Here is a 19,502-nt window from a genome sequence, read left to right on the forward strand (position 1 = left end):
CTTCAGGTACTTTGTATATTTTAGAACACTTTGTAGAATATCAATAAGAGGAAGATTTACTTGAACCTTCTTTAGAAGATCCACAAACCTTTTTTAGAAGATCCACAAATTTCTTGTAACTGGCCTCCTCTTGGTTCTTCTTTGTCTTTGAGGGATTGGTAGAGGTAGAGTCTTATTTTCCTTATGATTTTGATCACTTGCAGCTTTTTCTTCTACCGTTTTCTCTTCATTGACCTTAGGATCATCATTAGTGGTTGTAGGACTAATCTGCTCAGATACTACCTCCTCAAACTGTAACCCACTCCTTATTGTAACTGCATTTACCTACTTTGGATTTGCCTTGGTATCGCTAAGTAAGTCTCCTTGAGGTATTGTATTATGTTCTCCCAAAATTTAACTGAATTGCAACTCTAAATTTCTAGTAACAAACTTTTGACTCTTTAATTATTCTACAAACTGCACTGGATTAGCTAAAATCTGCTTCAGCGTCTCCTCTACATTCTTGGTTTGAGTGGAAACTTGATTATTCTGGACTTGCTATTGATTCTATTGTGCTGGTCCCTTATACTGATTAGTGTTTTGTACTTGATTTCCACCCCATAAGAAATTGGGATGGTTCCTCCAGTTGGGATTATACGTATTACTGAAATTTTCCTGTCCCTGATGATTCACATTTCCCACATAGATGACAGAATTTGGATTAGTTGTACTAGCATCTACTGCATGCTCACTACTTCCACAAACCTCACACCATGAATTTTCCTGTTGGAGTGCATTAGCTATAGCTGCTACTTGTGGAATCCCCAACTTAATATTATTAAGCGGCATAATTATATGATTTTGCATTGCTGTAATCAGTGTTTGTAATGTATTAAATTGGTCTACCTTCAATATCCCTACAACATTCTTAGGAGCACTCCTCGAATAAGAATGCAAATAAAAATTCCCTTGTGAAATCCTATTAGCAATGTGTACAATTCATCATAAGTTTTCTCAAGAGCTTGTCCACCTGCCGCTGAATCCAAGAGAATCTTGGTGTTTGGCTCTAATCCATCAATGAAAGTATGAATAATAACATCATTAGACTGATGATGGTGAGGGAAATTTTTGAGTATACCCTCATATCTCTCCCAAGCTTGGTAGATATTCTCTTTTTCTTTCTATCTAAAACTCAGAATCTCACTTCTCAAATGAACAGTCTTTCCTGATGGAAAGAATTAAATAAGGAACTTTTGAGCTAGATCTTCCAATGAAAAGATGGAGAGTGGTGGTTTAGCATGTAACCACCTTCCGGAATATAAGTATTGCTTATTTCTAGGAAGGTCTGTTTGTGCTGTTATGGATCTTCGTGTGAAAGGCCAGAGAATTGCCCCGCTAAGTTCAATAATTGCACCATATTTTGCTTCAATTAAAATCAACCACCTGGTTCGGGCTTGCGAATACTGTTAGTCACATGGTTTGTGAGTGGGATTGCCACCTTATGAATAGGTCTAGCAACTGGTTGAGTAGGAATAGCTGGGATAATCGGAACTAGGACATTTCAAGCATTTGGATCGATAGGGTCATTTGGATCAACTTGATAAACCATTTGAACCTGTTGATTTAGATATTGAGCTCTTCGCCTTTGTTGAAATATTAGTTCTGATTCTAAAAATGGTTCTACCAACTCTTTATCTCTCGCTAGTCCTATAGTCAGTTAATCTTGCAATAATTTCGCTGCTAAGATCAAGTCTTTAACACTTAAAATTAATATCAAAAACTAAAAATTTAGCAATTTACTAATTATACAAGTCCCCAGCAACGACGCCAAAAACTTGTTGAGGCTCAAAAGTACACACAAGTGCACGTGATCGTACAAGTAATATAGTGACTTAGACAGTCAGATATCATTCCCACGAGGACTAAACAACTAGAAATTTAACCAACTTTTAGTTCTAGACAATGAGGTATTAAGTGTTGTAAAGTATCAAGATGATTTGGAAATTAAGAATACAAACATAAATCAATAAACGAGAGATAGAAATTTCTGACAATGGCAAAGCAAGCACGGTTGTAAACAGTAATGACGAGAATTCCAGGGTTGAGGCATTTCAAACGTTCATATAAATATCTATTCTTGGCGCAGTCTAATTGGTTATCGGGTTGTTGATTCACAAGGTTTATGCAATAATCTTGGTCTCCTGACCTCAAATCTTCTACCTATTGAATATTGCAACTACAACTCCCGAGAGATACAACAATTCTTCTAGATTCATAAAGTTGTCTTTTTGTAATTGACCCAAGCAAGGCTTCTAGGTATATCCCAATTCTAGATGCGAATTCAAACCCCTTATATAATAAAAAGATGAAAACCGTGCTCCTTAATTTCTTTGTTCTATCCTAAGATTCTCCTCCTGGATTCACATAGAAATATAGATTTAGTCTAATGGTGACCACTCATCAAATAGTAATCTTAAGAAATATTGAACAACCTAAATGATAATCCAAAAAGAAACTACGATGAAGAATATCAAAAAGTAATCATGTTCTTGGCCTCAAACCCAGAACAAAGGTATTTAGCCACTCATGTTTGAATTCAACATAAAAAAATAAGTAATTAATCATACCCAAAATTAATATTGAAGAAAAGAAGTTCAAAAGAATGTCTAAGAACCCTAAAAGAAAGAGTTTTCTGCTTTTCCACCGTTGCTATGCTTGCAAAAAGTGTTTGAAATTGTGCTCACGTCTTTCTTTTATACTTGGAAGGATTGGGTTGCTAAGGCCATCGTCTCACGTCGACTTTGCGTTGATGCATTGAAACTCTACTTCAAAAATCTCACTAAGAATCAAATCAGAATACACGACGCGACGCATCGACATCGCATCACGTCACTGGAATTACCATCTGAAATTTTGACTAAGTCACCAAACTTAAAGATCGATGCATCAACTTTCCGTGATGTACTGAAATTATCTTCTAAACTTTTAGCCAAGGTACAGGATTTACAGGCCAAGGAGATGCGTTGTCTTCGCGTCACATCACTAGGTTTTCACCCCAAATATTCAATTAAATCTCATAAATTACTCCTTTTCAGCTGCTTCTTTTTATTCTTGCTCTCGTTCATCTACACATGTTCTTGGACTCAATAAAAATGGCCTTTCATATCAACATATTTAATTCCACACCATCAATCATCAATTTCTTCATAATATGTGTCCAATTATCATCCAAATCCCTTAGAAATTTATCCTGTATCACTAATCACATTAGTTAGCCATGAAACACATTTTAGCTCAAATAAAATATAATTGATACATTTTTGTTCTCAAAACAAGTCCAAATTGGGTAGACAACGGTGTTTGGACATATAAATACGCCTAAGATCAAAGACCCACATAACCATTCACATTCATTAGAATGTTTATGTCACATTCTCACCACATTTAGGCTCAACACACACATCTAATTCATTTTCATGTTTAGGGGATTCAACCTCTTATAAGTCATTAACCAAATAATGGCATCAATTACACATTATATGGCTCAAAATACCTTTTTGGTATCATTCATCAATCATTCATGCTTATTGGGCCATTGCCCTAGTTCAAAACATCAAAAACAAGTGACTAGACAATTCACTTAGACATTTTCACAAACACCTTTTTTATGGTAGAAATCATTGAGATTAGGGTTACTCAAGACCCAAATGTTAAACAACATACAACAAGTATCCACATATGCAAATTACCATCTATAACATGAATAAACACAAGTCAAAGTAAGAATCAACATCATTCATCATTTAGTAACAAATCCCTTTTCATTTAATTTCAAAACCACTATGTACACTTATTAATCAAAGTGTAAATACATGGGTTTAGAGTTATTTAGAAATGGGAAGAGGTACATGCCTTAAACAAGATGATACACTAAGAATCTTGACTCCTTCTTACCTACTAGATGAGCACTCTCCAAACCCTAGCCTCCAATATTTCTTCAAGAAGCTTTTAGAGTGTTTTGGAGTGTTTTGATTCTTGCAAATGAAGAATTAGGAGGATACAATGCCTTATATACTAAAGGGACTTAGGATTTTAGGCAAGGGAAATGACCACAAGGCCCTTATTTAAAAGCTGGAAAATGACCCTGTCTTGGGGTACGACTCACAAGGGAACTGTACCCTAGGGTACTAGTGGTACCCTAACTCGTACCTAGGCTACACCTAGGTCACATGCACTGTAAAGGGTACGACCATCTACCGTTCAGTCATATCCATGGGGTACGACTCACACCCCAACCATATCTAAGACCCGTATAAACAATAGTTTACACTTCCCCAAGAACCATGCACTACACGACTCACCTAGGTATGACTCCTACCCTTGTGTACGATTGAAGGAAGGCCATGTCATATAAAGGACAGAATGCTATCCTCATAGGATTCTTAGGGCACGAGAGGGGAGGGACAAGTGGATATGAGTCATATACCAAGGGTACGAGTGGCATGTCTAATCGTACCTTGGCCAACTTGCTCTAAACCAATAATATTGCAAGGCCAAGATCTTGGGTGTTTCATTCTCCCCTATTTAGGATCATTCATCCATGAATGACGAGTAAGGAAAGCATCAACACGAGTTAACACGTTAGCACACATCAAAACCAATCCTCCAACAAATTAGGACCAGACACACAACAAGGTTACAACACAACACATATCATGATCATCATTAATCAAGCATTTCACGTCATGGATCCTTGGGATCCCAACCCCTCATTTATCAAAGACACTAGAACAATTCAAAACTTAAGGGATTAAACCTATAGACAATCAAAGATATAATGAAACATAAATATTTGGAACTCAAATCCCTTGTCTAAGAAACACATCAACCAATTACAAGCATCAGGGATTTCAAGCCATTATCTATCAAAGACATAAACCAAGTTAGGAACACCAATAAACATCTCAAACATGAGTTTACAAAATGAAATATAATTGTGGATATTTGGAATTCATGTCCTCTTCCGCCTCCCAAGTAGCTTTCTCGGACTATTGGTTCCCCCTAGAACATTTACCAAACCCACTTTTATCATTTACAACCAAAGAACGTGCCGATCCAAGATCATCACCGAGATTTCTTCACAATACAAGGAACCCAAAGTACCAGCTTCTCTAAGGGCATGACCAACAAAATATTACCTATGCATTTACAAAACATAGAGACATGGAAAACTGGGTGAATGGAGTTCATACTAGAAGGCAACTCCAACTCATAGGCAACATTGCCAACCCTCTTCACAATCAAGTAGGGACTAACATACCGGGAACTAAGCTTCCCCTTATTACCGACTCGCATCATTCCCTTCATGGGAGACACCTTCAATAATACCCAATTGCCCATACTAAACTCTAAAATCCTACACCATATGTCCGCATAGGACTTTTGGTGGCTTGGAGCGATTTTTAACTTTTCACAAATCAGCTTCACCTCTTTCTAAGGCTTGGTGAACTAAATTGGGGTCAAGAAACTTGCCCTTACCTACCTCATACCATCAAATGGGAGAATGACATCTCCTGCAATACATTTCCCAGAAAGGTACCCTAGAATCTCCCCAACTTAAGGGTTTCTACATTCCCCATTTCAAAATATAAGCATGCTCCCCAAGCCACTAACCAACACAAAAAAGGTTATAAAGGAACTAAAGCACAAGAACCACTCATGTCACTCAAGGCAAGACCCTTAGTAGAGACACAATACCATAGGTACGAAGTGCTTTATAGTAACCACCTAGTTCATAAATGAGACCCATCCCAACATAGCATACCAAAATAGGAGTCCTTAGGTCCAGACACCAAAAAACACACCACCACATACCCTTTGGGGATCCACTATAATCCGTTAACTAGAGATAGATAACATGAATAATAAAGTCTATGGCTTCCAACCAAAACTCACACTTGGGGAACTTGGCATACAAATGATGATCCTTCAAAGTTTGCAATATGGCATGGAGGTGATCTACATAATTTGCCTCACTCATAGAATAAGATAAGATGTCATCCATAAAGATAATGACAACCATATCCAAGAATGGATGGAAGACCCTATTCACTAAGTCCATAAATGCCATCATGGCATTGGTCAACCGAAAGACATGATAAAAAATGCTTTAACCACAGAGACGAATTCTAAAGAAGGCATATTTTGAGTTAGAATCTTTAACTTAAGCTAAATGATACAAACACCCCATTGAAATCAACTTTTGGGCTTTTAGATAAGAAAGGACCCTTTCTTAAGAACTAAAGTACCATCTTCCTATACAATGACCTGCTCATTAGGGAATTTAAATGTTACCCTATAGGTCCGACGACCTAAGGAAGCAAAAAATAAATGTAACTTATCGAACCCTTAAAATGATATCAGAGTAAATCTCATTCAACTCTAAGAAGCTCACAAGAGTATGGCTACCACTAATAGATGCCACACCCCCCTATAGACCCCTTTTTAACAACTGTAGAGACTCTTACTAAGGTAAAAATAGAAAAAAGATTGACTGACTCTCAGGATCAACACCAAGGTGCACAGTCATATTCGGGGTGACAAAATAAAGAGAAGACCCTAGGTCAAGAAAATAATACACATCATAGGGGTAAAGTTCAAACATACTTCCGCCAATATTAGAAGATACCTCGCGCTCCCAAGGGATCATAAGAGCATAGAGATGTTCCAGACCAATGTTGAAGCTAGAAGCGGTACCCCTAGGTGCAAGAGCGAGAGAAGTGGTAACTGACATCCTTTGCTTTGCCCAAGCAGCAGCCACTATAGGACACCCACATTGCATATGAACCAATTGGCCATAATTAAAACACTGCTTCTTTTTTTTCTTGTAACAACCATGGTGTGATCGACCATAAAATAGATAAGGAGGATAGGTGAATGAGGGTTTGGCCCTACTGACCAGATATTGGACACCTTGTTCCCTATAAGCAATACTAATCTGAAGATACCCACCTCCCAATAGGTTTGGGTAGGGATCACTAGTAGTGGAATGGGGGCTAGGACCCACCCAATACTTCCTCGTAGACCACTTTCCGCCAACTTGAGCCAACTGAGCAAGGAAGTAACAAAACCCAATATTTTGAGGTGACTGAGAAAAAGTGTCACCTCCAATAGAGGGGTTGGTGGGAACAAGTGGAACCCCATAAGAATAGTCAGATGTCACGACCCTTGATCGGTTTTGAACCCCAAAAGTTGGATGAGCTTTGTCCATATTGCTCTCAGTTGGGATAGAAGAGCTTGCTTGAATGTCAGATATTCTTAGATACATGATCTAAAAGATGATCAAATAGAAATTAGAGAAATCTAAGACATTAGACTATATATATCTTGAGATTTAAACACAAGAAAGGGACACATTCCTAAATGTCTCATAGCCTCTTTCTTATATGTGTGGTGTGATTCACACCCATAAAAGAGACTCTACTTAACATGGTATTGTAGACTCCCAACTGACCATGAACCTAGGCTCTAATACCAACTTGACATGCCCCAAAAACATGACTAGTCATATGGGCACCTTAAGACCACATGAACTGGAGGTCGCCCCGTTAACCCAACCTAATAATCATTACAACAACCATATATCTATCATTTCATTTGTTCTAATAGTATAGCCAACATACCAAAGTCCACAATCTTCCATGAAACCTCTAATGAGCCAAAGTAAAAAATATGTGGGGACAAGCCCCAACAATAGCAAAGTACCAAATCTATACAAGTCTATGACATGGAGTAATGTGACTATAAAAGGTAGGTTTTCTGGATTATGGAAGCTCACCACTTCAAGATCAATGGCCAAAATGCTAGAACACCTGTTCAGTGTGTAAAAGCAGAACAAGTTTCCCTATATCGCGTGGGGACATAGCATGTAAAGATGGTTATCGGTTAGAGACTAGTATATAACCCAAGGATAAGGATAAAATAGCATATTTGTTCAATGCAAGTCAAATCATTATATACAATCATATTTACATAAGTATAGACATATATAAAGGTATATGTACGTGTATTTACACAATAAACCAGAGCATGGGACAAGTTATAACATGCATCCTCAAATTATTCACTCATGAGATATGGAAACCTTATAAATTTTATAAGCTTAATCTTCATTGTTGCATTAGTCATGGGGGTTAGTACCACAAACAACTCAACCAACATACTACATTCGACAGAGTCCACCAAGTTAACCAATTCAACCAAATTAACCAATTTAACCAATTTAACTAACCTAATCAATTTCATTAGGTGAGGGACTTGGGATATAATCTATCTTATTAGACTAGAAACTAGAATCACTAGTAATCACATCTTACTAGGGACTCAAACCACTAGCCATTTCATCGAACTAAGGAATCAAACTACTAGTCATCTCATTAGGTGATGGACTCAAAATACATGCCGTATCATCAGAATAGGGACTCAAAACACTAGTATTTTGATTAGGCAAGGTGTTCTAACCTCAAGAGATCTCTTTAGGAAAGGGACTAGAATCGCAAGCCTTTTATCGGGAAAGTAAATCAAACCATAAGACATTTTATCAGCCTAGGGACTTGATCCCCTAGCCATATCATCAAGCAAGGGCTCAAACCACAAGCCATTTTATTGGACTAGGAACTTGAATCTCTAGTCATTTTATTACCATTATTAGTCGGTATTGAACTCTAAAATCATTAGTTCATGCGTTAATATCCATACAATTCATTTAACATTTAAGGACTTTAACATAATTATCCAATTCAACGCTATACATGACCAAGAGGTCCTCATAGGAACCTTCATTACTCAACCATTTTAATAGGCTGATGCCTTAACATATTTAAACATACAATTCAATTTATGGTCATCAAGACCCACACGGGACTATAAGGTCTTCATGGAAATATTTATCGATTAAATACTTTATTAGGCCAATGCCTCAATTCAAGTCATCAGTCAATTCAATAGATGGTCATCAAGACCCTTACTAACTTATTTATTTATCATTAAGATTTCCATGCCACATTTTAGTTCCACACAAAATTTCAAGTCTAGCTTAGAGGAAAACCACTTTCTTAGCCATTAAACCAACATGGTCATAGTTTAATAAATTACATAGATAAAAACATCAATAAAATGTCAATTATCAACCATTCATACTTGTGGGGCCACCACTCCAGTTAGTGCCATAAGCTAATCCATTACATGATTAACAAACAAGGTTCTTATCTACCATTTACCAAGAATTTACAATCATAATAACTCAATACATGGCCAACAACGTCTTCACCATCCATATGCAGTTTCTAACATTCATTTAATCCTTATCGTAACTTATTCATATTCACTAGACTAATTTTATAATACACATTCGACCTTCACAAAATCATTTAACCACTATTCACTTTAATAGACTAAATATCTTGATTCAACTCATTATTAGTTGCACTTATAACCACCAAGACCTATATAACTATTCACATTTCATTAGTAATCTTACATCACATTCTCACCATATTTAGGCTCAACATACACATCATATTCATTTCCATATTTAAGGGCTTTAACCCCTTATTAGTCATTAACCCTACAATGGAAGTAATTACATTATACATGGATCACAATACCTTTAAGATATCATTCATAAATCATTCATGCTTATTGGGCCATTGCCCTAGTTCAAACCATCACAAACAAGTGACTAGATAATTCACTTAGATATTTTCATAAACACCTTATATTTATACCTTTAACAAGGCCATTTTTATGGTAGAAATTATTAATATTACGGTTACTCAAGGCCCATATGTTAAACCACACAAAAAAATAGCCACATATGAAAATCACCATAAATAATATAAATAAATATGTCTAAGTACGAATCATTATTATTCACTATTAAGCAACAAAACCCTTTTTATTTGATTTCAAAACCACCATATACACTTACTAATCCAAGTGTAAAATACAAGGGTTTATGTTTATTTAGAAATATGAAGAGTTACATGCCTTAAACAAGATAAAACACCAAGAATCTTGACTCCTTATCACTAGATAAGAGACCTCCAAACTCTAGCCTCCATTCTTACTTTAAGAAGCTTTTATAGCGTTTTAGAGTGTTTGAGTCTTGTAAAATAAAGACATAGGAGGATATAATGCCTTATATAGTGAAGGGACATAGGGTTTTAGAAAATGTAAATGACCAAAAGGACCTTATTTAAAAGTTGGAAAATGACCCCGTGTAGGGGTACAACTCCCTCATAGGACTTATAAGGGAACCATACCCTAGGGTTCGAGTGGTACCCCAACTCATACCTTAGGCTCCAACTAGGTTACATACACATCAAGGGTATGACCATCTAACATTGAGTCATATCCATAGAGTATGACTCATACCCCAACCTTACCTAAGACCTATATCAATAATAGTTCATTCTTCACCAAGAACCATGCACTACACAACTCACCTAGGTATGGCTCAAACCCTTGTGTATGAATGAAGGAATTACAAGTTATATAGAGGATATAATTCTATCCTCAGAGACTATTAAGGGTACGAGAGTGGAGGGACAAGTGGATATAATTCATATACCAAGTATACGAGTGACTTGTCTTATCATACCTTGTCCAACTTGCTTAAAACCAAAAATTATTGCAAGGCCAAGATCTTGGGTTATTCATTGTGAGTTTTTATTGAATGTTGTGACTTATTTGGGTTATGTTGTTTTTAGTAAAGGGGTTATAGTGTACCCATAAAAGGTTGTGGTGGTTAAGAAGTAGCCTAGACCTATGCCTCCATTTGATATTTGAAGCTTCTTGAGTTTAGCCAGCTACTATAGAAGGTTTGTGGAAAGTTTCTCTTCTATCGCTGCCCTATTGACTAAGTTGACTCAGAAGAATTTGAAATTTTAATGCTCAGATGCCTGTGAGGGTAGTTTTAAGAAGTCAAAGGATAAATTGACTTTAGCTCTGATCTTGACTCTGCCTGAAGAAAATGATGGTTTTTCTGTCTATTGTGATGCATCTCCGGTGGGATTGGGTTATGTGCTGATGCAACATAGCAAAGTGGTTGATTATGCTTCTAGATAGTTGATGGTTCATAAGAAGAATTATCCGAGTCATGATTTTGAATTGTCAGTTCTGGTGTTTGTATTTAAAATCTGTTGGCATTATTTGTATGAGGTCTATGTTTATATTTATTTTTATCATAAGATCCTACAATATTTGTTCACATAGAAAGAATTGAATCCTAGCCAATAGATATGGATTGAGTTTCTAAGGGTCTATGGCATGAGTCTCCACTATCACCCAAGTAAGGCTTACATGGTTGCTGATGCTTTTATCAGGTAATCCATGGAAAGCTTTTCTTATGTGGATGAGGAGAAGTGGGATTTGGTGAAGGATATTGACCATTGAGCTAATCTAGGAGTCTGTATCTTGGATTTCATAGATTATGGTATAATTGTTCAAGAGCTGATGAGGTCATCTCTTTGTGCTGAAGTAAAGGGGAAGCAAGTGTTGGATCCTATTCTGATGCAAATCAAGAATGATGTAGGTAGACAAAAAGTGATGGTTTTCAAAATTGGTGAGGATGGTACTATGAGGTACAAAGGCAAAATGTGTGTTCCTAATGTTAATGGGTTGCAAGGAAGATTTTTTATTAAAGTTTATGAGCGACTTTATAATATTCATCCTAGTTCAATGAAGATGTATAATGATCTTAAAGATATTTATTGGTGGAGTCATATGAAGCAGGATGTGGCAAATTTTGTGGCTAAGTGTATGGTGTGTCAACAAGTGAAGGTGGAGCACTTGATGCCCTGTAGGTTGACTCAAGAGATTGAGCTGCCAGTGTTGAAATAAAAGATAACTAATATGGATTTTGTTACCAGTCTTTCACAGCCTTGCCAATAATTTGATTCAAATTGGGTCATCATGGATAAGATGACTATGGCTGCTCAATTCTTGGAGAGGACATTTCTTTTTTGAAGATTATGCCAAGTTGTTCATTGAGAAGATCTAAAGTTGCATGGTACTCTAGTTTCCATCATATCTGGTAGGGGTACTTAGTTATCATCTTACTTTTGGGGGTCGTTCCATCTAGCTTTGGGGACTAAGGTGAACCGTAGCACCACTTTCCATATGTAGACAAATGGGAAAATAGAAAGGATGATTCAAGTATTAAAAATACATGCTTTGGGTTTGTGTGTTTGATTTAGGGGGTGGTTGGGTTGACCATTTGCCTCTAATAGAATTTGCCTAAAACAATAGTTATCACTCTAGCATTGGTATGGCTCCGTTTGATTCCTTATATAGTAGAAGGTGTAGGTCTACTAGTGGGTGGTTTAAGGTCGGTGAAAATAAGTTTTTTGGTCCTAATTTGGTTAACCAATCAATAAAGAATGTGAAGATGATTTAGAATAGATTTAAGGCCATCCAAAGTTTCCAAAATTCCTATGTGGATGTGAGGCGAAGGGAGTTGGATCTCAATGTTTGTGAATGGGCGTTCTTAAAGGTGTCTCCCCTGAAGGGAGTGATACAGTTTGGTAAGAAGGGGGAGCTCATTCCCTATTATATTGGTCCATACATAGTGTTGAAAATGGATGGAACTGTTCCATATAAATTGGAGTTGCCTTTTAGTTTCAGCACCATTCATCTGATGTTTCATGTTTCAATGATAAGAAAGTGCGTCTGTGATCCTTCGATGGTTGTTCCTATGAAAGGGATGGGTATCTCATATTCCTTGTCTTATTAGGAAGTCCTAGTTGAGATTTTGGATTCCCAAGTTCGTCAGTTTTGGACCAAGGATGTGACATAGGTAAAGGTTATTTGAAGGAACCCTATGGTTGAGGAAACTACTTGGAAAGCTGACGAGGGCATGAAGTTCAAGTATCCATTCTTATTTCCCATTCTAGATAATCATGCTTGACTTATGTGTATTCCTTGACATCTTTGTTTTTTTAACTTTGCTAAAGAAAATGATGGTTTTCTTAGAATCTTTGTTTTCTATCTTTGTTAAAGGTTAGAGTAGTGATATGTGGAGTCAGTCGTGCTAATAAATGCCTTATTTATCAGTCGAGGAAGAAAGATCCTAAGGGGGGGACTATGTAATGCCCTGGATTTTTGGTCCTAAACCATTTTCCAAATTTTGATCTTTTTGCCCTGGCAATGACTCATCTGATAAGTCATAATATGTCTTGACGGGTCAAATGACCCTAGCCATAAGGTGTCCAGTGAATGGTGCTTAAGTTTCTATCTTTGGTAAGATATGAGGATACGAGTCATAAAGACTCATAATGAGTTGTTGGGATAGAATCATAACCAAATTAGAAATTAAGTGGCTAAGTTCTGGTCTAAGTAAGAGTGGCTCACTATGAGCCATAAGGACTTGTTACGAGTCATTGGGTGCAAATCGTAGGATGTCCTATGCTTACCTAATTGGGTTTTGTGATGACTACAACTGGATCCTATGAGTTGTGTATAGGGTCCCATTATGAGTGACATCAGTTGAGTTGTAGGATAAATTATGGGTGAGGGTCCTAGAGACTATCTTGGTTCTGACTGCTGGTGATGAGTAGTAAGGAGTGGCAACGAGTCACTAGTAGACCCACAGTCAATGTCGGCACCTTTTCAGCTTCTTAAGTTAGGGGCATTCTACATATATCCCCTCTTATCCAAATTTAAACCCATATTTTATAACCCCTTTAGAGTGTCATTAGCACTCAAAAACAAATCTAAGTGACTTCTCAAATGCTCAAAAAGTCTCTTTGAATTCCCTCAAGTAAGTCAACCTAGGGTTTCATCAAGTTTGTCATCTAAGGGCTGAAGGGTCAATTTCTCTCTAAATTTCTTGATGGTTAAGGCATGTTACTCTTCCGTCATTATTAATTGGTTAAAAGCACATGTTTTGCAGTATTGTTCATGAGATAGTAATGTTGGTTTTATAATAAGGGTTGAGGGTTTTGAATGCTTGTTGTTGAACAATGTTTTCCCACGGTTTATATATTACTTTTCATGCTTTAAATATGGTTTTGAACTTGTGGGTGCATCGGTATGGTGAATGAACTAGGAAATTATGATTTTACCAAAATTGTGACTTTTGATGTGGTTATAACCCTAACAAATAATGTGAAATTATTTTTTCATTATCAGAAATATAGGAATTTTTAAAATTGAATCAAGGGGATTATGAATTTGACCAAGTAATATAATTGTTTTGGCATGATGTTCTTACCTTGCAAGTGTAGTCTATATGATGTTACCAACAATGTATACTTTAATGTGTATTGTAGTTCAATGAATGGTATTATGAGATAAATGTTTTAATTAGACTTTAATCTAGGTTATGTAGATGAGTAGTGAAAGTGGAGATCCAAGTGACCAATACTGGAAATTGCATTTGCCGATGTGGGGGTCAAAGTATCCAGGGAGGTTTGAGTCTCTCTCGTTATTATTACATGATTAGGGAGGTTTTAGTCCTCCGTAAATCATTACATGATCGGGTTTTATGTCACCTTAGTATATGATTTAGAGGTTTGAGTCCCTCATGCATATATATGAGATTATTCTCTAGTTCGTGCGGCTACATACACTGGGACCCTACTAGCGAGTGAGAGTTAGGGACCATATATCCCATGGGTAGATGTTATAATGGTTGAGATACACAACCCAATCTAAAGTTTAAAGCGCATTTTAAACCTTGTTCCCTATCTCGATATGTATCATATATATGTATATGCATTAGATTATGTGCATTGATTTTGAATGATTTTTAACTGTTGACTATGTCATTATGTTAACTTTATCTCTGATTTTCATGCTAGCACTATAACCGCAAACCATCTCTGGACATTTTATCCCAAAAATCGGTTATACTTCTACTCTCCCTACTCAGTGATTAGGACTCGGGATCAGCTTGTGAGTTGGCATTGAAGTGCTGAGCTTCATACATTGAAAGTCTATATTTTATATTTTGGTCTCTTGTGTCTCAGATTGTTTATACTTTTTTTTGGATATAATCGGGGGCATGTCCCGAAATTTCATTGATATTCAATTTTGGTTCTGTGTTTAGATGGCTTTGTATAGACTACTACGGATATTGGGTGGTGTTGGACAGTAGTTTGGATGGTCATCGGCCATTAGTTATGAACTTATTTTGAATTTTCTTAAGCTTATTTCAATCTATCTTTTTATATGTTCTAAATTCATCCAACCTTGGGGGATATTGGGTTTGGTTTGGTTAGGTGCATGGGGTGATCATCGGTCCACGTGAGACTTAAGATACTCATCATGGCCATGCCCTAGTTCAGGTAATGATAGAGATGGTATTAGACACTAGGTTTGGTGTTATTGGGTGTCCAACAAAGCCGTGTTAAGTAGCGTCTCATTTATGGGTGTGTAGTACGCCAAACTTATAAGGAAGAGGCTACGAGGCATTTAGTAATGTTTTCTTTTCTTGTTGTTCTGCTTCAAGCTATAGAGTCTAAGGTCTTAAATCTCCTTTAATTACCATGTGTTCATTTTTAAGATCATGCCTCCCAAAAGATCTAATGTTCAAGGCAATTCTTCTATCCCATCTCAGGACAATATGGATAGAGCCCATTCAACTCTAGGAGTTCAGACCCAGTTAGGGTCGTTGCATATAATTGCCCCGAGGGAGCTCCACTAGTTCCCTATCCCTCCTCAGGAACTTTGAGTTGATGTATCTAATGCTGAGTTTCGCTAGTTAGTGGCCTCTTAGAGTGACCGTGTTGGTTCTGTTGCCCTATTATCTGAGGACACTGGGGTTGTCCAATTTATAAGGTTGATTTCTTCTATTTTCACTAGTTCTAAAGTTGAGGAAGAAATTTAAAATTTCATAGATGAGATAGAAAAGATCTTCCATGTGACACATCCTACTGATGTGGAGGGTGTAGAGTTAGCTGCCTATCTGTGAAGAGTTGAACCAGTCTAAGTGTGATGATTCTGAGTCCACTTTATAGGATGACTCCTTTAGTGCCTTTCTTGATAGCTTCTTTCTTCAGGAGTTAAGAGAGGCGAAGGATGACGAATTTGTGAATCTGAAGCAAGGCAAGATGTCAGTAAAGGAGTATGCCTTGATGTTTCATCAGCTGTCGCATTATGCTCCTAAATTGGAGTTTAGCATGAGGTCTAGAATGAAAACTCTTACCTCGGGTTTGTCCCATGAGTTGATCTTGGAGAGAAAGGTTTCCTTGCTGAACAGGGATATGAACATCACTGACTTATGGTGTATATGCAATAAATGGAAGAAGAAAAAAAGCAAGTAAATATGAGTGAGTGCAGAATAAAAAGTTTTCTATTTGGATCAGGTTGGAGGTCAGCAACAAAGTGGTAGAGATGGTGGGAAGTAGTCTAAGAAGAAGTGGGGCATTTCGATTCCTACTCTACGACAAGTTCTCTTTATGCAAAGTCATCGGGAGACTGTCATACTTAGTATTGTAGTGGGTTTAGATCACTAGGAGCCTAGTAGTAGGCTAGAGGGGGTTAGTCAGCTTCGTTATGTCCTCCTTATAGATTTTGGTTAGATGTACCATGGTTTTTGTGAGGAGGAGGAATAAGTGATTTAAATATGGTCAGATTGGTCATTTGCAGAGGTCCTTCTAAGGTTTCTTCCTTGGGGAATAATATTCCTATTGTTGCTTCATCTACTCCTGCATCGACGGGTTCTACTTCTGCATCTGGCTCTGGCATTGGTCCGAACCGTCTATTTTCCCTTGCCACTAGACAAGATTTTGAAGTGTCCCCCGATGTTGTTACTAGTATGCTTAAACTCTTTTCTTGTGAAGTATATTGTCTACTTAATCCTAGGTCTAATATTTCTTATATGACCTCTTATGTGGTAATCCATTTTGGTTTTGATCTTGAGTGTATTTTAGACCCCTTTTTGGTGTCCACCCTAGTAGGTAATTCCATTATGGCTAGAAGAGTCTATAGGGTTTGTGTGATGTCGGTTCATGGTAGGGTAACCTTGGTAGATCTAATATAGTTGGACATGTTAGACTTTGATGTGATTTTTGGTATGGATTGATTGCATTCATGTTACGCATCTCTAGATTGTTGGACTAGATGAGTCAGTTTCCATTTCCCAAATGAGCTAGTAATCGAATGGGACGGTAGTTCCCTAGTGCCTAAGGGAAGATTTATTTTGTATATTAGAGCCAGGAAATTGGTTTCCAAAGGGTGCCTCTATCACTTAGTGCATACTAAGGATTCTAGATCTGAAGGTCCTTCCTTACAACTGTCCCCGTGGTATGTGAATTTTCTGAGTTATTCCCTGATGATCTTTGATAGCGCCCAGGCACACATACAAGTGTATGTATTCTTATCAAGTAGTAAAGTGGCCTAATAAAATCCAAGTATCGATCCCACAGGGACTTGATAAAACAACTGTTCGATTTCAACTCACAATTTAGATTCAACTAGTGCCAAAGTAACCAAAATAGAGATTAGAGATTGTAAATTGCAAGTAAAGTAAATAGTACGTGAAGCAAAGATCTTCTAAAATCAATAGGATTAAAAACCAAGGTTGAAGCACTTTAAACAATTATACTATTTCATTGACTTTCATTCATCAATTCACTTATCTTTGTTGTTGATTCATAGGGTTAATTGCATGATCATGGTCACCCGATCTCTAACCAATTACCTAATGTGGACATTACAACTACATCATTGAGTGGGGATACAATAATCCAATTAAGTTCTGTAAGATATAAACCTATGTTTGAATCAAGTAAGGAGTCTAAGTACATCCCTGTCCTAGACACTAATTCGTATTCCTTATTTCATAAAAGACTATGAACCATACTTTGTTCAATCCCACGTTCTATCTCCCCATTCCCTCTCCCGAGTTCACAATATTGACAATGGATATATTCTAAGGGTGATCAAGCCTAAAAATAGTTAAAATAATATTGAACACACAACCAACAATGATAATAAAATCAATGAATTAAAATCAAAACAAGAGTACTCATGTATTCGGCTTCAACCCCGGAAAGGGGGTGTTTAGCCATGCATAGTCATAATCGTAATCACTAGATTGTAATCAATGACTAAGGACATGAATGAAATAAATTAAAATGAGAAAAACCTAAGTTATGAAGTTTTAGAAACCTCCTTGATGCTCCATTACGTTCCAAGATGAATAATAATATGTACAAAGATGTATTTTTAGTAGACAACAAAGCCCAAGCCCTATAGGTTTTAATAGTGCAACTTGTGTCATGTTAGGAGTGGGGTTGCGATGCACTAGCTGGAAATGTCAATGGAATTTGTGTAAAGATACCTGGATACATGTGTGGAGGTCACATTTCAAGGCCTATAGATGTGTGTGGAAGTCGCGTCGTGAGTCCATCGCGACACCTCTCTGGAAATTGCATCTTGAAATTTGGTTAAGTGTTGAATGTTCCTCCCTCTACCCAAGTCTTTGTGTTGTCTTTCCCATTGTTTTTCAGAATAAAAATCATCTATATATCATGATATTAAGCTTAAAAAAAATCCTAAAATAACACACCATACGAATTAGAGGTTCAAACAACTCAACATCCATCACGACGAATCAAAAACAAGAGCTTAGACTAGGCAAATTTCCATGATCTTCCACTTGATGTTTCCACTTTTTACTTGACTTGCTTGAACTTTGTACACTATCAACAAGTTATTCCATATATAATAACACCATTAAAACCATTTAGAACACATTAAACACAATAGAATACACCAAAAGATACTAGAAAAACACCTAGCTCAAGCTAGTAACACTAGTTTCATCGAATGAACTCTAAGTGATAAAATTAAACATAAACATGTTTAGAATACACTTTGCACATTAAAAACACACACTTTAACACTTAGATGCTTATTTATATCAATATTAACAGCTTAAGAACTCAATTTATCCTCGAAGCAAGGCGAAATAAGCTTAAATAGTAACACTTGAGTGCATAAATATACCCAACATCACTACCCCACACTTAAACCTTTATTCATCCTCGAAAAACTCTTTAATACAATCATCATAAGCTAAGGATACTCTATACTTCTACTAAATGCAAGACACCTAAGTTATTACTACAATGACTACACAAAATGCAAGTTTCTTTATGAAGCATGTTATATACACAATTTAAAGTTCACAAACACTACTCTAAAACATCCTAGCCTCAAGGATTGATGCACCTAAGTGGCAAACTTATGCTTATAATTCAATAAAGGACATCATACAAATTTCCCACACTCATACCCAAAATCACTCACAATAAAACAATGACTAACATAATGGGTACAAGAATCAAGTTACGCTCACTCTCACAAGGAATTGACAAGTTACACACAATGAACCACAGGCTTACCTATAGTGTAGTGCTCCACTAATAATAGAATGTCAAGTATAGGATCAAATTGGTCTTTTTCGGGTTGTAATATAGGCTAAGGGATGGGTAGGAACTATTTAGGAATAGTGA

At 36.8% G+C, this 19,502-nt stretch overlaps 1 non-coding gene across 1 annotated transcript; it reads left to right on the forward strand.

Annotated features, from left to right (window-relative positions):
- Window positions 1-1,086: 1,086 nt before the first annotated feature.
- Window positions 1,087-1,193, forward strand: LOC124887610. The gene has a single exon (XR_007045375.1). It is a non-coding gene; the product is annotated as a small nucleolar RNA R71 (small nucleolar RNA).
- The last annotated feature ends 18,309 nt before the right edge of the window (window positions 1,194-19,502 follow it).

This window comes from Capsicum annuum, chromosome 9 (assembly GCF_002878395.1).
Source record: "Capsicum annuum cultivar UCD-10X-F1 chromosome 9, UCD10Xv1.1, whole genome shotgun sequence".
In the NCBI taxonomy this organism is placed as follows: domain Eukaryota; kingdom Viridiplantae; phylum Streptophyta; class Magnoliopsida; order Solanales; family Solanaceae; genus Capsicum; species Capsicum annuum.